General features: G+C 40.9%; 1 protein-coding gene across 1 annotated transcript in view; it reads left to right on the top strand.

The window, feature by feature from the left end:
• Nucleotides 1–8968: 8968 nt before the first annotated feature.
• nck2a (NCK adaptor protein 2a) overlaps nucleotides 8969–19610 on the top strand; it is a 31609-nt gene continuing 20967 nt past the window's right edge. Inside the window, 1 exon segment of the mRNA XM_062403184.1 lies at nucleotides 8969–9170. The gene's annotated coding sequence lies outside the window, so the exon portion shown is untranslated.

The raw sequence follows: 19610 nt of genomic DNA, 5'->3' as shown, positions 1-19610 counted from the left end.
AACATTGGGGTTTTTTTTTTTTTATGTGACTTAATTACTATTTTCAGATGTATTAAACTCTGAATTCATTTTTGTAATCTGATTATAATCATAATAACACGTAATCCATAACTTCCCAGTCCTGAGTCTGGGAAAGGAACTATTCAGCTCAGTTCCCTTAATTTCAGTCAACTGCTTCAATTTATACCTCAAGGGACAAATCTGTTTTACTGCCAATTGAAAGACTGCACAAGACATTCCCTCAGTCTCAGCCCCCCCCCAGCCTCTGGTTTCTTTCCGACTTCAGCTGGCACTCAGTCCTCCCTCCCCCACCCCACCCTCTGGATCCAGGCCTCCGACTCAGCTGCTAAAGCCAGCGGATAAAGCTGCAGCTGTCTGGGCACCGCACGACTATCGTGATGCTAAAGCCTGGCGCTTACTTCTGTTGCAAATACAGCCGTGTGTAAAGGTCAAGCCAGGCAGACCCCATCATCACCAGTAAACCGTTAATCATTAGAACCACAGCAACCACTTGAACTTGAATTTCTCTGAGTCATCCAAGATCCATGTGATCCTCTGGAAGAACTTCACTACACTGCCGGTCAAACAGATTGAAATGGATCCCAGCCGCTGATTTTAAGGAATGTGCAGTGTCACAATGAAGATTTCAAATTGGCAATTAACCAATGAAGAGGGACAGAATCGTTTTGGACTCCCACAGCGGGTATAGGATGAACGGCAGCTTAACAAGTGGACTACCGGAGAGACTTTGAGACTTCCATCAAGCTTTCATCAGATGTTTGATACCCACTTGACTAGATTACCTTCTGGAGGGGAATTTTGTGGAGAATATCTGCTGTCCTGCTGGGATAAAGAGGAGAGGATCATTATTACATCCCTTCGCACATACGTTCAATATAGCCAGTAAGTTTAGCTTTGGAACTGCAGAACAGATGAAACTCCTCACTGGATGCCTAAACCAGACTGTACGGAGAAAGACGACTTTTCAGGAGGTTTCTGCTCCCAGCCAGGAGAAAGTCCCCCATATATCCCAATTCAATTTTTTTCCTTCAGTTTTTCATAAAAACACATTACATTACAATAATTAATTATTGATGTTTAATGGCAGATTTGTGTTCCCGGACAGAGTCAGACTCACTGTTATAATCACATTAGACATGCTACAACTCTTATCAACCATCAAACAATCTGAAATCTGTAATTTTCCGCTGCAGCTTTCAATCGTCTGGTTCACAGCTTTTTTTAAACACTGTATGTGAATTGCTTCTATTGGTTTTAAGTACCTTATTATTTGATTAGTGTAATTATTATTTTATTTAATCATATTTGATTTTAAAAATTTAATTGGTGTGTTATTCATCGGTGTCTAATGGTTTTCTTAACAAAGTTTCGACAAAGTTTTGTGGTCAAAACTTCTTTGAGCAGCATACTGTGGCTCCACCTGGAATGACATTTGCTGTATAGCCTTGCTTGCTTACTTGTTTTCTCTAGTATCTCTGCTAAACTAACTGTCTGCTATCTCTAGCCTTACATTTAATTAACAGAATGAATTGAATAACACTATGTTCTGGCATTATTAGTACCAGACATAATTTACAGCTGTGATAATGGCATTACTTGTCTTGAGCAATCCAATTCTGGTGTCAGGACACTGTTGACACCAACTAGTCATATGGATTTAATTCAGGTTAACGGTTCATTTTGTACCTTGTGAGTGTCCTGAGACACGGGGGAATGCAGGAGCTGCAAAAGTACCTCAATTGCTGGGAGAAGAGAGCACTTAAGTTCCAACTATTCATATCGAAGCTAGACACAGATGAGTGTGGTCACCACACATGATATTTCACCACTGTGCGGTGACCTGATGATTTTAAATCCAAACCCAATTATCTATATATATATATATACATGTGAACAAATCAAGAAGTAGAAGAAGCACTCACTTATTTTACTTTAGTAAAATAACTAATGTCAGAGTCTGAAACTGGTACTTTACAAATTTGTAAGTACTTAAAATATTACGTATAATAATAATAATAACAATAACAATAGCAATTTTGTAATAATAATACATTCTTGAATGTTGAATGTTATACAAAGCTTTAAATATAGACTTTTTCTTAAAAGAGTTGAAACGTGCTTAGCAAGAGGGTAAAACAACAATAAAAGAAAATAGAAATCATAAAAATGAAATAAACAAAAATTCCCTTTAAAGCTTTAACAAACATTTCAAAGCAAAATAAAATGAGGCAACAGTAGCATTTCTGATCTCAGCTGGTTGAGTCATTCCAGGGATTGGGGGCCAGAACGTCAAAAGGAAGATGGTCTTCAGTAACCAATCAGTCTCTGAGAACTACCAGGAGACTATCGGCTGATCTAAGATGGTGTGCCGTTATCAATCAACTGTTTAAATAAATGCAAAAACAAACAGGAAGCCAATACAGCAGGGATCAAACAGGTGTGTGGCCTAGTTTTGTTGAATTTTGTACAAATTGACAGCAATGTAGGGATGTCTGAGTAGGACCTGGACTTTACACTAGGGGTCAGACCTTTGGACCCCACTGTAAGCATTGTCAATAAAATGCACTTTGAGTACTAAAGTAAATATAATTGTTCTAGATATAAAACTCGCAAAGTGTCTGCTGTATTACTACATAAAGTATTATTAGACGGTTACCGATGCATCACTTCATAAGTAAGGTTTTACTATTAAAGCTACTGGAGCTAGAGCTACTTTTAACTGCTCTGTATATGGTGAGCATAGCTGAGTCCTGCAGTCAGGGTCAGGCCCCTCTGAAGGGTCACCAGATAGATGTGCAGCAAAAATCTTTTATTCCTTTTACGACTTTTTGTCGAATATTTTGTGAAAAAATGAATCAGTCCATGATGTTGGCTCTTCAGATCTTTGTGAATCTATCTGACAAGCTCAGAGGAGACGTGTGTCCTTGTTGGTGCGGCTAATAGAGAGAGAGGAAAAGGGTGACAAGCCTAAAAAACTGTGTTGAATTTTAACATATGCTTAAAAGAATTGTAATTATTATCAAAACAACAATATTTTCCGTTAAGATGAAACAAACCTCTTAAAATGAAACCAAAAGTATTCATGCGGTTCCTTCGTCACCTAACATTGAATTTCTGATGATGATTAAAAGTCTCCTGTGCTCATTCTCGCTCTTTCTTCGCTTGGTGCTGTGGCACTGATGTGGGTCTATATATGACCCGGCAAAGCCTCGGCCATTTAGGCTGGTGTTGTGTTCCCAGGCTGCTAAATCCCTGCAGAGATTGGTGGGATGTTTCGCCCCAATGCAGTCGCTGGGCACTTTATTTAGACGCTGGGGTTTCTTTCTCTCCTCTTTGTTCTTTCTGAATTGACGGACACGGTGAACTTGACACTGACGCATAACTGCAACGACTCACCTGCCTTCAGAATCCTCTTGATGTTAGTTTGACATGCATCAGGTCGAGGGAGCCATTTATAGAGATTCTGTGAATAAGTAGAAAGGAAGGGATCCTCGTGTTAATAATTTATGTGGAATTATTTTTTCCTAGACTAGGATCTGACGTTTTTTTGTTACCCTTTGTACAAATCAGGGAGATAAGGTGATTTAAGGTGTTTTTCATTGCCGTCTGATGTCTGGACTGGATCTGCATGGATTTGTTTTGCTTCCTCCATATAGTCAACTCCCACCTCCTCCTTCCTTCTGATGCTGCCTCAGTATAAAATCAGTTTTTTTCTAAATACCTTTCACTGAACCTGACCTTAATAAGTTGGTTATTCCTCTTTTGCTCTGATTCATTAGAGGGTAAAAGACAGCAGCAGTCTTATCTGATCTCACTTATCTGGACAACAACTGGGCCCCTCTGTCTCTGGCTCTGTTTATCTTGCTAATTCTGTCTGCTGCAAAGTAACGACAGCTGTCATGGTGGCGCTCTGGCAGCGAGGACCCCACATCTCAGAATACAGATCCCAAAAGATCTTGGGGGGCGAGACGAAAGATCGAGGCTGCATGGAGGTGTGGTGGCAGCTGTGCACACCGATCCCCACTTTGTAAAGCTGTTAGGTGTCCAGTTGTTTGACTGTCTGGTTTGGTGAAAAGTTGAAACTGAAAGGCCTGTTGACAATTTGTAAAGACGAAAAGGACGAGTGCGTAGGTGTTCATACCCAGTGGTTAAAGGTTTAGTGGGTAGGATTTAGCGGCACCTAGTGGTGAAGTTGCATCTTGCATCCGCCTTCAGGTCACCTATAAAGAGAGGCCCTCTTTAGATTCTAAACGTTGCTTTTTCCGGTCTGGGCTACAGTAGAAACATGGTGGTCCAATGTGGTGGACTCCACGGAAGAGGGTCTACTCTTGATGTAAATATTTAAACTGCAACAATTCTTAGTTTCAGGAAATTTGAATTATGAGCATTACGTAACATTTATGTCAATAGATCCTTCAATCCTTCACAATGGATCTTTCAAATCAGCTATTTATCCTCCTCCATTTAGTGGATGTATCCGAGTTAGCATTGTTCACATAGGAAATATTCATACGTCTGCCATAATTGCACCAATGACGTCAAGGACAGCGCTGTGGTAGCGATGTCCTGCAGATACATCCAGTCTATCAATCATGAGTCCGTCTCAGCTGTCAATCAGGATGTTTGTCCCCATTTTTGAAGCGTCGTTAAGACAAAACTTGCTAAACCCATGCACTTGAATCAACACCAGTTTTATGAGAACCACAGAAAATGGCAGAAATCATCTTTCAGGAAATGTATTTTTATGTGTATTTTGACTTTTTAGCTCGGATCCATGACCCATTCACCAACACTGAGGAGGCTGGGTTCATGACCTTTACTGCAGCGAGATGCACTGGATTCACATTTGGGTAGCAGTCATGGCGTTCATCTTTATCTACAGTCAATAGTCAACACTTATAATTCATAGTCTGTTTGTCTAACACACAGTCGGAATCTGAAACTAGAGCTACAATACACAACTCGTGTTTCAATCTGCTTAACTCATTTGCTTCCTCTTTTTTCTACTGGTTAGGTATAATATGATGCAACCCTGCAGTTCCTTAAAGAACAACCCTGATATAATTTGCGTTGGTATTTGCCAGTGGGACCAAACAGTTTTTGTATTTAACTGGTTTGCAGATTTGTTTGTGATTTGGTTCATATGCTTAAGTGCAAATACATGAATCGATCGACATCCCTGAAACCTTGAAATTACATCTTAGATCCACTTGTTATACAAGGTAAACACTAGGTTTTCACACAGGGCATGTTTGAATGCTTTAAAAGGAGTTTACTGTGCTCGTGGTCATGTGAGGCTGCTCTGTGTGATTTTCATTAAGAGTCTGAAAGGATATCTCTGAACAGTGCATTTACTGTAAATGCCTTTCAAAGTACACACAGAGTGAACTACACAAATCACACAAACATCTTTTAAGATTCTCTAATCTGATAAAGTCCCCCGTGTCATACAGCTCCCCCAGTGGCTAACTGGAAATAAAAATTGTTTTGACTGATTGTACCAGAAAAGCGGGGAAAAAACCCCCTAACTAGATTAACTCTTCTTTTCCATTCGAAATTAAATAATCAAATAAGAATTTGTTTATCATAGCATCTTAAATGTTTGTATTGAATGCATGAATATGATGTGAATCACTTGTTGTTATGGTTCTATTATTTGTACTAATGTACAAAGTAAAGTCTTTCTCTTGCTGCCACATCAGAAACAAACAAAACCACTGTTTCCCTGAGCCTGCAGGCCGCAGAATGGCAGGCATAGCAAAGGAGCCGCTGCCTTATCGCGTACATCATCACATCCAGTCGTGGGACATAAAGACGGGCGCCTTTCTGCCAAAATAACCACCAAGTCTCATCAGGGTTATAACTGTAGCTTGGCTCTCAGTGGTCACTCAGCGAGATGATGTGGAGCGGCTGGTGAGAATATGAAGGCGCGTGGATCTGAGATGGAAAACATCCCAGTTGCAACAGCAGGAGGTAAAGTGTTGAGAAGTGTTCAAAAAATCAAGATGGAGTGTAATTCCTGTCATTCTGCACTTTAACAGGAGCTTTGAATTCCCTGCCCGGATGAAATATCTCCTCCTATAATATTATCTCAGTCCCAGACCACCAGCATTCTACTTTGTCATGTCAAATCAAATCCGACCATGAAATCTAGTAAAACCAGCGACATGTCTTGTTGTGTCAACGTGCACCTCAGCTCTTTCCAATTATGCTGGAGCTGGCTGTGTCAAAAGGGCCTATTGTCAAAAGTGCATCTCAAACAAATAAGCGTGTGCTTGTACTTAGTCGTCTAATTGCGTTCTAATCAAACTGTTTTGTTGGGGTATGAATGTCATTGTGTGCACTGAATGAGAGGCACCAGTGGGTTGGTTACTGGGACATCCTTACTTTGTGGTAACGAGCTGGGAAACGTTGGTATGTGTGACGTGCACATTTGTTTAGCTTTTCTGTCAGGGAGGCTCTGCCCCCTTGTGACAGATACGCATTGTTTTACCCACAAACCATTCTCATTTGCTTTAGTAAGACTCTAGGATTAGTATGAAGAGACTTATACTTTTACTTCCCTTTCCAGTTTTAGAAAAAATCAATAGATCAATTAATAAAAAAACACACGTGGAATAAAGGAACAAGTGAGTTAAACGCAATTGTTCTAGGAAAACTGTTTAAACAACCATTTTGTAAGAATCCACTTACATTTTTCAATTGTCTATAAACAAGAGACTACGACGCCACGGCAACAAGGCTGGATGATGGTTGGATGATGGATGGATGTATGGACGAATGCATGGATGAATGAATAGATGGATGGACTATGGAGGTGAGGATTCTGCCATGACAGAGGGAGCTTCTACTGATTTTGTTGATTTTAGGATTCAATGTTCGTCCTTTTAAATGACTTTTTAAACTTGTATCTATTTGCTTTGATGGACAAAATGAATTAAAAATGAATCCTGCCAAAGCCATGAATACTCATAAATCTATGAAATCCACAGACTTATATACAACTAACATAAACAGATCATCTCATTTCTGATAATGTCATATAAACATTTTGAGTTGTGCATTTGTCTTTTTGTTTTTTGTCTTCCCCCTATGATTAATAGAATGTAAACTGTCTGTAGATGAGGTTTATGCATCACTGTATTAATCATGTCTGCTTTACATTGAAGTCATGAATGGGACTAAATGACTCAGGTTTAACAAATTATCACCTTGATACAACAAAGTTAAAGTAAATCATTTAGGGTGTAATTCCCATTATGGTCAGCAAGAGGCACTATACTCCCCCGAATGTTTCTGTCTTCTCTGGCGTTGTCCTGGTCCCGGCGTTAGTGACGTCACACACCAGACAGGCGATCAAGGTGGATGAAGAGAGCAGGATCAAACCGGAAATTATATGATCCTACAAATTTAAAGTATTTTCTTCTCAGTGGCTCATTGTTAAGTGAAATGACACATGATCCTGATCCTGAGTAATGACAAAAATAGCCCCCGCATAACCATAATACTAATCATAGGGGGGGAGGGGGGGGGCGGGGTCTGAAAGAGATGGATAGGAAAGTGAAATACAGTTAATTATAAATAACATTTCCGCAAGTAAATATTTCATAACCAAGGCTTTAACATATGGCCTCACAGCTTCCCTGTTAGTTTAAAATTTAATTATTTTCAAGTTTGCGTTTGCGTTTACGATGTAGTTATAGTAAATTAAATATTGATGATACATAGTTTAGAATTTGATCTGTTATAGTTTAAGAGCCACATGTGTTCATATTCCTAACATAAATACTTTACCAAATCAAATCCGACCATGAAATCTAGTGAAACCAGCTAGCTAGTCTTGTTGTGTGAACGTGCACCTCAGCTCTTTCCAATTATGCTGGACACAATAAAACCCAGTATATTGGTATTGCAAATACTAGTAAGAAATGTATTCAAGTCAGCTCAACTTCAAACAGCTGAAAGAATTAAGCGTTAAATGTGTTTGTAAATAAATTCTATAATAAGAATTCGATAAGACAATAAATATTGATAGTGTATGAAAACCGGAGGAATCATTCATGCAGAATTTAAAACCTCTTTTAAAATTGCTTCCTAAAAATGATGTTACTAATGTCAGCTCGAAAGTTGCCTCTAATAAATGTTCTGTTATTTGATGAATGAAGTTATTGTTTAAATTCTGATCTTAAGGACTCAAAGGTTCCTGGATACCAAGGCAGAAAACCACCACGTATAGTGGAGGGTCAACAGAGGCCCAGTAACATATTTTTATTTTGGGTTGTTGAGCTATTGGAAATCGTATATATATTCGGTGTATTAGAAATACTTGTATTAGATAATCAAAGTAAAATACTTTAGGAATTCTTTGCTTATTATAATTATTACTCAATTATAAATACTTGATGTCATGAATTGTAATTAGAATGCTAATTTTGGAAGCAGATAATCTGCATGTATGAATTTATTTTTGAACCAAAACAAATATATATATATATATATATATTGGAAAGCCAGTATAATTGTATTACCTACACTTGTTTACACATGTTTTTTATTTGTTTGTTTGTTTGCAGGAATACATAAAAACCTATTGGAGGGATTTCCACAAAATGGAAAGGATGTGGTACGGGTCAGCAAATAACTCTTATTGGGACGGATCAGGATCACAAGGAGAATCCATGGATTTTCATTGATTTCTCTCAGAGTAATTCATGGTTTTTAAATCAGGCATGGTTAGAGGACTGAGTGTGTGCAATTTGGTGCTGATCCAAATAAAAAACATCTGTATCTAGTGAATTTAAATGTTGTTTCATGAAGGGTCTGTTGGCCATTTGGCTGAGTTATAAACTCCTGCGCTAACTGAAATGTGATGTTTTATTTTGACAGCCACGACAGGAAGTGCTGTGCTCCTCACGTCCACCTTGTTAGCAGTGATTGAGGTGGAGGATGTGAGGCTGCGACAGAAAAACATTCGAGCACAGGTCGACCTCGCGTCCGGCTCCCGATTCCACAGAACATAAACACGCACCGAACCAGAGCACGTGTGGATTTAAACGTCATTTGCGTGGCTCCACTCGCGCGCAGTTCGCACGCCGCTTTTCCCTTTCTCTGCGTGTTGTCGCGGTTTTCTCTCCGGAGTGAACACTAAGGTAAGACCGCAACATCCACTGGGTTAAGTTGGAGCGCTGGCTTGTTTTGGCGTCCTTTCAGTTTAAAGTGTTATTTACGCATCGCAATGTCTCCGCTAGCATTGGGGAAAGTTGCGACAGGAATCGCGTGTCACTCGTGTCACTTTGTGGACGTGACGCTGCCTCTTTGTCCGCTCAGATGCGGTTTGAAAACTAAAAACACTGCGCCCGGTTTGCGTTGAGTTCGATCTCCGCGGGCATAACATACCAGATCTGCGTGGTTTATTTACTTATTCTCCGAACTAAAACACTTGGTTCGAATGTGTCCACTCATCTGTTTTAACAACATTTCTCCAGCAGCTCTTCAGAAAGGCCCGTGAGCTCAGCTCTGACTCTGATTTCCAACACATCTCCTCTGTTTTCTGGAGTTTTTTCTACGTTTCTCGTCTTCGCGCATTTGTTTCATGAATCATATTCACTCGCGTTGTCAGTAACAGAGTGAATGTCGTACGTTAACGCTTCTGTTTTAAACGCAGCGGCTCGCACAATGAGCCACATTTGCCCCGAAACACCACAGATTGGCGACTGGTGCCACATGCAGCAGAGGTTGTCAATGCTCCTAGTGGCTGCTCATGGTAACTGCACCGTATTTACCACTCATCACTTAGGCATTGGTTTGTCATGCTTGTCAGATGTTGTAATTGTTCTAAAAATAAGGATGTTTATTTACCGAGAACATAAGGGGAGTTCCATGCATGTGTTTTTCTGGTTTTAAAGCAACTCCATGTAACATGTATAGTCCCCTCTGCAGCCACACGTTGGGATTAAATCCTTTTTGGGTTAAGTGTCCAAGGCATGTGTTTAAAGATGGGAGACATGACTGCTCCAGGAAGTGATGCCAAAGTGTGGGCTTGGACTTGCTGGACCTGATTGTTACACACTTTCTCAAATGAGGTCGCACCCACTCAACAAACGTACACAGATCCAACGTTGGTAGGTTGCATCGTAGAAAAAACTTGCATTGTGTTGCTCAGATCTCCCTCAGCGATCAAGGTTACTTGAAGACACACTTCCACGGCACACCTATGCTGCAGACACACCCTCTGTTAAGGGAGCCATGGTAACAGAGTGTGGGACAAGGTTCGCTCAGCATGACAGGTATGTGGAAGGCAAGTGCGCTAAGAGACTGCCGGGCCTGTATTTCAGAAACCTTTTTTTTTATCTTGCATCAAGAGAATCCCTGGAGGTCAGTGGATGTCTGAAAGCAGCAAAAGAGAAAGAGTCCTGAATAGAATCTCATTGGTGGTGAAGTCCAAATACAAGCACCATTCAAAAAAAAAAAGTCTCTTTCACACAGTGAGAGACACAGCTTAATGATTAAACAGTGGTGTGGGATAGGTACTCGCTATTGTGCAATAGAAAGAATGACGACTTTTATGAACACGCAATAACTAACCCAAGGACTAGAGGGGAGGATTTATTATCGTTGAAGCAGGCCGTTAAAGTAAGGACTTGAGGCATTTTTTTTAGAACTTGTGGACTCTCAGCTTCAGCCGATTATTACATTTTGTTCTGTGAGCTATCCGATTATGTCACCTGTCATGCAACAAGTTTGGATTGTGAATGCAAAACCCCCACAGCCACATAAAATCTAATTAATATTATTTTCTTGATCCAAGTAATACATATCTGGTTGTTTAGTTTTTTTTATTTAGTTATACTTATTTAGATAAATTTGTGGTTAAACTTAAAAATATTAGGACTCAAGCCCTTTTTCCTTGAAATTAATTGCAATATTAAAAACAATATATCGGTATTGAATTTTTGTACTCGTAGTATCAACTTCAGCATCGGCCACTAAAACTGCACATTGGTTGGTCCCAACTTGAAAATTTGGATAAGGATTGAGATTCAGTAAAAAGCTAATGAACCGTGTTCCAAATCCCATCAACCTCAGCTGTACTTTGCATATATGTTACCATGTCAACATCCTGAAGTAAGATGGTGGCTCTGGCAAACATGGTATTTAACGTCATTGTTATCGTGAGCATCTTTGCTTGCTGATGTCGGCTTATGTAAGTACAGCCTTACAGAGCCTGTTGAATGACTGCAGACTCTTAGTTTCCAAAATCTATTTATAAAACATATTTTTCCGTTGTCTGTAATTGTACACCTTAGTACTTTGTTTTCTTTCCTCTTATCAATAGTTCAGGTATCAGTTGTCAGTTACGGGCATCTCCTTCCTTCAGTTTGCCTCCTCTCTGTTTTGACCTCTATCGTCATATCACTTCTCTGCCACCCAGCTTGAGTGTTCCCATGTCATGGCCAACAACTGAAGTAACTGTCTGTTGCCCTCCGTGTCGCTGTGTCACCACTGGGCTCCAGGCCTAATCCCTCTCTGGGACGCTGAGGGGAAGACCGGGAAGGGAAGGGGAGAGACTGAGGGAGGGAACTGGGAGCGAACTGGGAGCAAGTAGAGCTGGCCACAGCACAGTGTTACAGTATCTCAGCTTTAGAGTCACTCTGTCAACAAAGCCACAGCAAAAGCCGTGACGGTTTGGATTTGTTTCTCACTGCGATAATAATGCAAATGATTAACCCCCTCGAAACCTTTTATTCTTAAAACCGGAAGCAGTCACTTGCTTACCCTCATGCAAAATCGGACTCATAATTCATTAAATTTGTATTGTTTGTGTATGGAGATTGTAAAGATTTCATATCCTCTTTCACGAAGGTCTCTGATAATGTAGCACTTGTCTTTAGGGAGTGGGAGAAATGAAAGTTGCCCTCCTCAGCTGCTCTGGGCCGTTTCATGCTGTATACTGACCCACACCACAAAGTTGGGAAGCGGCTGGTTTGACAACGGAGATGCGATCGACGACCAGATTGAAACAAGTAGCTCTGCTGCTAAATGCACGCAGGGGAAACCCTTGTTTCCTCTCCAGCCACCTCGTGGCTTTGAACTGAGTAAGGATGCCGCTGGTATTACGCTCTAGCTTACTTAGCTTAGCCTTGGCTTGTTGGTGGTAACATTAAACAGTCTTGCTGCTTTTACTTTATGCAGGACTGCCAACGTACTTGGCCTTATTCCTCAGGGCTTCACTGCTGGCAGTGGCCATAGCTGTGATCATCAACTCTGATTATTAACACTAATGATCATTTCATGGATTGTCCCTAGGCTAGAGCTAACCAGCCCTGGCAACACAGACACACACACACACACACACACACACACACACACACACACACAATCTACCTCCCCCCGTGGTATTGTGGTAATGCGGCTGCCGTCACAGCCCTAAAACCCCAGCTGAGTACTCGTCTGTGGATGGTACGTGGTTTTGTAAAGGTCTGAGATGGCAAAAGAGGATATTACAGACAGAGCAGAGGTCCAGAGTATGAAATATGATGGTGTAGGAAACAACAATGTTGTAGTAAAAGCTATATTCATTTAAAAACCGAAGGAGGGCCAGTCAGCTGTGAGTTTCCTTCTCTACGACTGTCGACCTTTCCGAATTCCCGGGACGATGCAAAAGATGAGATTCAAGTCAGCGTTCCTGAGGTCTTCAGGTACTTCACTGTGGAGATTATAAATTTGATTCCTCCTTCCACAGACAAACAGGTCCATAAATGTATAAATAGGCTGAAAACTGCTCATTAAATTGTAATCAAGGATGTGCAGCTCCCCCACACTGTCCTCTTGTGTGCATTGGGTTCATGTTGCGGAGCAGAAAGTTGCTACTTTGGACCATTAAGAGAAACAGAGTGAGGGGTGATACCCAACACTTCTCAGCAGAGTGTACAAGGAGTACATAATCTGAGGCTCTTTGGTTTCTCCCTACAGACAGACACACACACACACACACACACACACACACACACACACACACACACACAGAAATAAAGTATTAGACCTGAAATGATGCTGCGTAAACAGAGAAAATCTGAAACTAGATTCCAAACTCATATATTCACCTGCCTCAGCGTTTCAATTAAGACGATTGGCAATACATCTTTGTATGACAAGGACAAATAATACAATGACCTTTTCTCGCCTGTCATCTTTTCTGATACTGAAACTGCGAATACTGATTACTGTTATTTGTGATGTATTTTCACCTTATTGATACAATTTAACATGTTGATAAAACAAAGATCAATTTGTTATGCATACTTTCACATATGGTGTACAGCATTGTGACCAGATTTAAACCTGACCAATAGCACTGAGCTGCTACTAGAGAGTAAATATCTGTTTCAGGAAGAGTTTCTGGGTTAACAACAAAAGAACCATTACATTCTGATTTTAAAATGCAGCAATTAACTAGTAACCACAGCAATGTAAGTGATACTGTGGATGGGCGACGTTCTGATGATTTGGCCACTTTGTTTGATAAGGTCAGTGTTGCATTAGCATTTTATGAATCCTCACAAAGTAATCATTATTTTAGTTTGTCAAAAATAATAGTTATAGTAAGAGAATACGTTAATAACAAGATATGCAGTCTTTGAATGTGGAATCGTAAAGGTTGTGGATTGGAGAGAGGGCTGCAGCTCGTACATCAGCAGATGCTCTGACTCATGAGGAGAGTTGAGCTGTGGGTGAGTTTGTTCCATCATGGTGATTTCTGCAGAGACTTTGACAGGCCCTTCATGCTCTAATTGATTTAATTAAGTGGACGTTTTCCCCTTTGGCTTTACTGATGCACAAAATGTCAGTATGTACACAAACATTGAGTATCTCGCCCGGAGCACAAGAGCTGTGCTTATCTGTATTTCACAGAATGATCCGCGTTCCAAGTTCCCTGTAAGCTTTACGCACCAGCGAGGACGCGAGGGTCCACGAAGGCCTGCGTGGTGTAAATTGTGTCATCGCGGGGTTTGTCTGTGAGAGGCTTTTTTCCAAACTACCAATTTGTTGTGTCACTGGCACCAACTATGCATGAGCTGAAAAACGGAAGCTGAATTTGAAGAGCGGTTGTGTGAGGAGGTCCGACTTAGTCCTCATCTCGACAATTCAAAGATTTTGAATGCGTTTTGCACATGCTCAATATATAGACCGCAATCTACTGTACCTGTGAGGAACCAGTCCTCCAAGTGAAGTATAATACAACCAGCCACACGTCCCTGCTGTCTGCAGCTGTCAGTGAATGCCTCTATGCAGTATAACTGAGGCTTAAGACCATCACAGCCCACGTTACATCAATACCCCAGAGGTCCAGTCTCGGAACAATCTCTACCAATTCCTTTGGACGCTCCATCACAGCTTTCATGATTTGCATTCATTAAGTGTTTTCTCTTGAGCGAATGACTTAATCTCTCAACAAACTGCTTACTTTATGTGATGAGCACATACACTGTTTTCACTGTATTCCTCTGATAACCTTCAACCGGCACAATCCATGTTCCCTGCATAATAAAACATATACTGTTGTCTTAGATCTTAAGAAAACCCAGCAAAATAATTAATTTCTTAAATTTTCTTATTTCCCCTCCACAGTGGCCACTTGGCTAGTGTAATGTGTAAATGACACCGTTTCAAGTTTAATTTGAATGTCTGGGCTAACAGACACGTGGATTACACCACAGGAGCATTAAAGAGACATTTTATTTTTATGTTTTTTTACGTGGTTGCCATTTACTTAAATTGGATTGGATTTGGCTGCAACTCTGTTTTCCCCTGAAACTCCTGTGGACCCAAACAAATCGCCCACACCTCCATCGGAATAGTGGCGAGTATAGATAATGCGTGAATTCATTTGTCGAACAATCCCTTTAACCTTGAATAGAAAATTAAGAAATCAGAAAATGTTTCTAATAAAAATGTTAACAATAACATTTGAGAATGTGGTTTAGGGAAAATGCTGCATGACTCCTAAAGTAAAAACTTCGCAAGGCTTATTAATAGATTTTTTGCTAGGACATGCATTATGGGAGGGATCGTACGCGTGGAATTTAACTAGTGAAAACCTGCCACCAGCTCCGCTGCTTCCATGATGCAGCAGATGAACAATGTGGACAAAATTACACAACTAGCAAGACAAGACACAACAGAGAACAGCTACTGGCTACATATCTGAATCAGAGAAATGACATATGAACAGCCAGGCTTCCTGACATCTATCAACAACTCAGCTTCTCTGATGTGATTCTGCTCCAGGAGCGTGACTAACTGTGTAAGGCTGCTGTCAGACTGACAAATGAAAAACACAACTGTTTAACTTGTGATCCTTGTGACAATCATTACCACATCATCTTTTATTACAGTAAAGTAGGGACTTGTGCAGCATTTTTCACCACTTTGAAAATGACAGAAAATCACAAAAAACTGACCCTGTTGATCATATTTCATTAGCTCTCTTAGCTCTCTCTCTCTCTCTCTCTTTTAAAAGCCTGTTTACACTGAGAATGTTGTATCTTCCTTCTGCCTCGCTGCACTGTATATAAGTTACAAACACAGAAAGAGGGACATTGTTGTACCGGCGTTAGTCCGGCAGCGGAGGTAGTTACAGTGGCAGAGCAATATCTGTGTAAAAGGGACCGTTGGTACACCAGGGACAGACCACGACAGTGTTGTGTTACCTGCCAAGTCTCTGATTGTGGAACTCCATCGTGCTAATCTCAAATCACACACCGGGGCAACATTGTGTTGGCTTGTTTGCGTCAGTGTTAACAAGCAAAATGATGGCACAGGCAGGAGGAGGCTCACATTTGCGTTAACTCAGGGTTGTTTTCTGTCTGAACACTCCGCTGCATTTTAATGGCCTCAATCTGCAGCTGTGATTCATTTACAAAGTCCTTAGCTGATTGTCTTGTTGTAAAATATTGATGAGACTGTCAAGTGACATGATCCACGGAAAATTAAGGGCCGTTCTACAATTTGCATGAATTGTATCTTTTGTGATTCTGTTTTTCTATTATCTTTCAGTTTTAATTCTCAAATTGGGTTTTCACACGTCTTAACACCGGGCTGATTCAGTGTTAATTTTGGCAGCTATTTTTGATTTAGTCTTAGTCTTAGTCTTTTGACGAAAATGCATTTTAGTTTTAGTCACATTTAGTCATTTTTATCCTTCTTAGTTTTAGTCTAGTTTTAGTCGACGAAAACAAATTCCATTTTAGTCTAGTTTTAGTCACATTTAATAGCCACATTAAACTCCTTTTCTATAAAAACATAGCTGCAGCCTAATAGCTTAAAAATATATATTTAGTTTTAAATGTGAAAACAAAAAGGGAGAGCAGGTCAGACTCGAGGCGAGCACAGATACTACAGCTCGGTAGAAACCAACTGCAGCTTCTGCTCTGATCAAGAAGCTGCAGCGCTGATCTCTGATCAGCTGAGACCAGAGAAACTCTGTGTTTTCACTGTTTCCATAGTTAAGAAGCAGTGAGTCACTGAGAGGCTTCTGCACGTGTACTAGCTCTGATCTTGTGTCTCTGAGCGAGTGAGCGGGGCGGAGCCTCGGGACCGGTGCGCTATCTGGGAGGACACAAACACACAGGCACACACACACAGACACACAGACTCACTCGCCCGCTCCTGATACTTTATGACGGCCTGATACGATGATGTTAAAAAAATTATTGTGACTTAGTCAACCATCAACATTTTTGTCTCGTCTCGTCAACGAAAGTTAAAAATAGATTTAGTCATAGTTTTCGTTACGTCTTCGTCTCGTCTTCGTCATGGAAAAAGGGTCGTTAACGAATATATTTCGTCATCGTTTTCGTCAACGAAATTAACACTGGGCTGATTTTGCTGCTACTAAATATCATTGACCTGTGAAATAATTTGGTTACATCTGTTGTAGTCCCTGTAAATAGTCTTTGTATTATTTTAAATCCTAAATGTCTTTTCCTGAGCTCTCATCTCATATCACAACTTAATCTGGCAGCATTCATCAAATGAAAGAGCTACTCTAACTGTTCATATAGTTCATATAGTCATGTGACAAGCCTCTGTGAGGTTCAGTCAAAATCAGCCGCACCAACCATCTGGACAAGTGAGTGGCTAATCATCGATGATAATTCACAGCTCATGAATTTTGCACGAGGACAGATTAATGGTTGGAAAACAGCAGCTCAAGTTGGATTTTTCTGAGTGAAATAAGCAGCTAATGCAATTTTCATGAGATAGGCTGAAAGGACATAATTTCTTAAGCTAATTTGTCCTGAAACCTGCTGGTGTTGCGTGCATTGGAATTGTGTCAGTTGCTGAATGGAGCAACCTGATAGGCCCCCTTCTAATCCATTTGCACCCTGTCTCTCTCGCGCTCTCATTCTCTTTCACACACACACACACACATGCACACATGGCTGCAGCCAGAGGAAATCCTGCGTTATTTATGAGATGTATGGCTCAGAGTGCCACAGGACCCTCCTGAGAATTCAAGACTGCACACATACACAATATTTGGCCTGTGGAGTCTTTATTTCCTGCTCTCTCTCTCTCTCCCACAGTCATATACACTTGCTGCAAGACATCTGTTTACGCTCTCTGCTATTTTGCCCCGTCGGAGCCACAGTTGTTTTATTTTGCCTCCTTCTCCCTCAGCAGTGCGTGGGGGCCCGCTGGCAAATGCTTGCTGAGTGTGGTGCTTCACTGTTTCATGTGGCAGCAGTTCAGTGGAAGGAGTGATATCATCATGCACCTCAAAGATGCAGAAAGGCAATGCTGTGCCGAGGTCACACCGAATCACCAGCAGCATTCAGGTGTATCTTAAACTGGCAACCTGTGATCCTATGATGCAGAAATGATAATAAGTAGAAGGGAATTCTATATTTAAACGGTCCAAGTACAACCTTTTTTGGCCCAAACCAAAGTTGTTCATATGATTTAGAGAGGTCTTGATAATGGTTTATTCCGTCCACCATCGGTGACATTTAGTTTAGATGTTACATGCCTTGTGTTAACATCAGAGGCTAAATTAATATGTTTAAGTTAAACACGCTTGGTGGTTTTAGGCCAAATGTGAAGCAGTTCTCTGCCGGAAAATTGTGGATTGCTCTCTCCGGGGTGGATGAGTATCCGCACCAAAGAAAAGGTTTAAAGAATATTGGGGGTGGGAGACACACAGGCAGTTTCGTGAGGCATCAGCAGCAATGTGGTACCAGACCATTGTGGGGCAGAAGAAGCTGAGCTGAAAGTCAAAGGTTTTGATTTAACTCTTGGTCTTGGGCACGAAACTCATCTTTTGTCTCTCGGTAGTAACCAAAAGAATTAGTAGCAGAAAGAAGCTTTCTCCATTGCGTGCCTGTATGGCTCTGCCTTAGACATAGGACATGGGGTTCGGACATCTGGAGGGAGCTTGGAAGAGGCCCTTTGGATAAGCCTGAATAGGAGGAGACCAAGGGTAGAGCATGAACTCGCTGAAGGGACATATCCCATCCCATACATATCCCATCTGGCCTGGGAACGCCTCGGAATCCCCTGGAGAAGCTTGTAAAGAGAGGCTGGGGAAAGGACATCCTGCTCAGCCTTCAGCCAGCCTGACCTGATCTCGGCTAGGCGGAAGAGCCTGGACGGATTGGCTAACTTATACCTTAAACTAGAGCCTGACCTATGGGTATTTGGGGGGCCATGTTGATAAGGTATTAAAGATCCTTAGAGAGATGCTGGTAGGCCTTTTTTTTGTCTTACTTTGTACAAAACCAGGTTATCTGTGTCTTGTTCCTTGATACATTTTCGGTCTCTTAGATTATCAAGTGAACAAACTTGTCCTTAAAAAATATGCTCACAAGAAAAGGTGAACAGAGGAGCGTGGAAAGTTAGAAAGTTAATTAGCGTAAGGATCTGCTGCTCCTCTCTTTTGGTACTTGTTTCCTGTTCTCATTCCCATAACTTTTCTCTACTGGGAAAATGTCATTACAAGGTCAGTGTCTTCTCCAGAAACTCTCCAGAGACGAGGCCAATTCTGATACTGTGCGTGAGTGCAAACAGAACGTGATTGAATGCAGTGCCTTTGTTAGCTTAGGTTGAAACTTGGCTCCCAGCTAACCTGTTTCTCATCCATGAATTTAAGAAAAAGAGATGTAGGATTTCCATTTTCAACATACTGATCTGGTCCCCCAACGAATTTGACATCAACATGAGGTTGTATAACATAGACAAACAAACATGTGCAAGAAAGACAAGCAGCGCACCAGTAAGAAGTCCCTGCTGGAGCTCCTTGGAGAGAGTTCCCATGTGTCTTGGAAAACCTGGATAAATTTAGAATGTTTCTTCAGTCACTCATGGAAAATAACTCTCTTTACTGGAAATATAAATAATAGGGACCAATTTTGCAGAAAATGTTTGGTCTTCCTCGGAAGTATTTGATTAATTTCCACCTTTCTCAGTTTGCTTAAAAAATATATCTCTGCAACTGGGAGTTATAAGATGTGCATGTAAATTTCTCCCTTCGGGATACTGATTTCTCCTTGAGTTACATTAACTATCTTGCAGTCTTTTGGGATGATACC

This window comes from Platichthys flesus, chromosome 13 (genome assembly GCF_949316205.1).
Source record: "Platichthys flesus chromosome 13, fPlaFle2.1, whole genome shotgun sequence".
In the NCBI taxonomy this organism is placed as follows: domain Eukaryota; kingdom Metazoa; phylum Chordata; class Actinopteri; order Pleuronectiformes; family Pleuronectidae; genus Platichthys; species Platichthys flesus.
The sequence above is the reverse complement of the archived record's forward strand: the minus strand, read 5'-3'. Positions and strand labels throughout refer to the sequence as shown.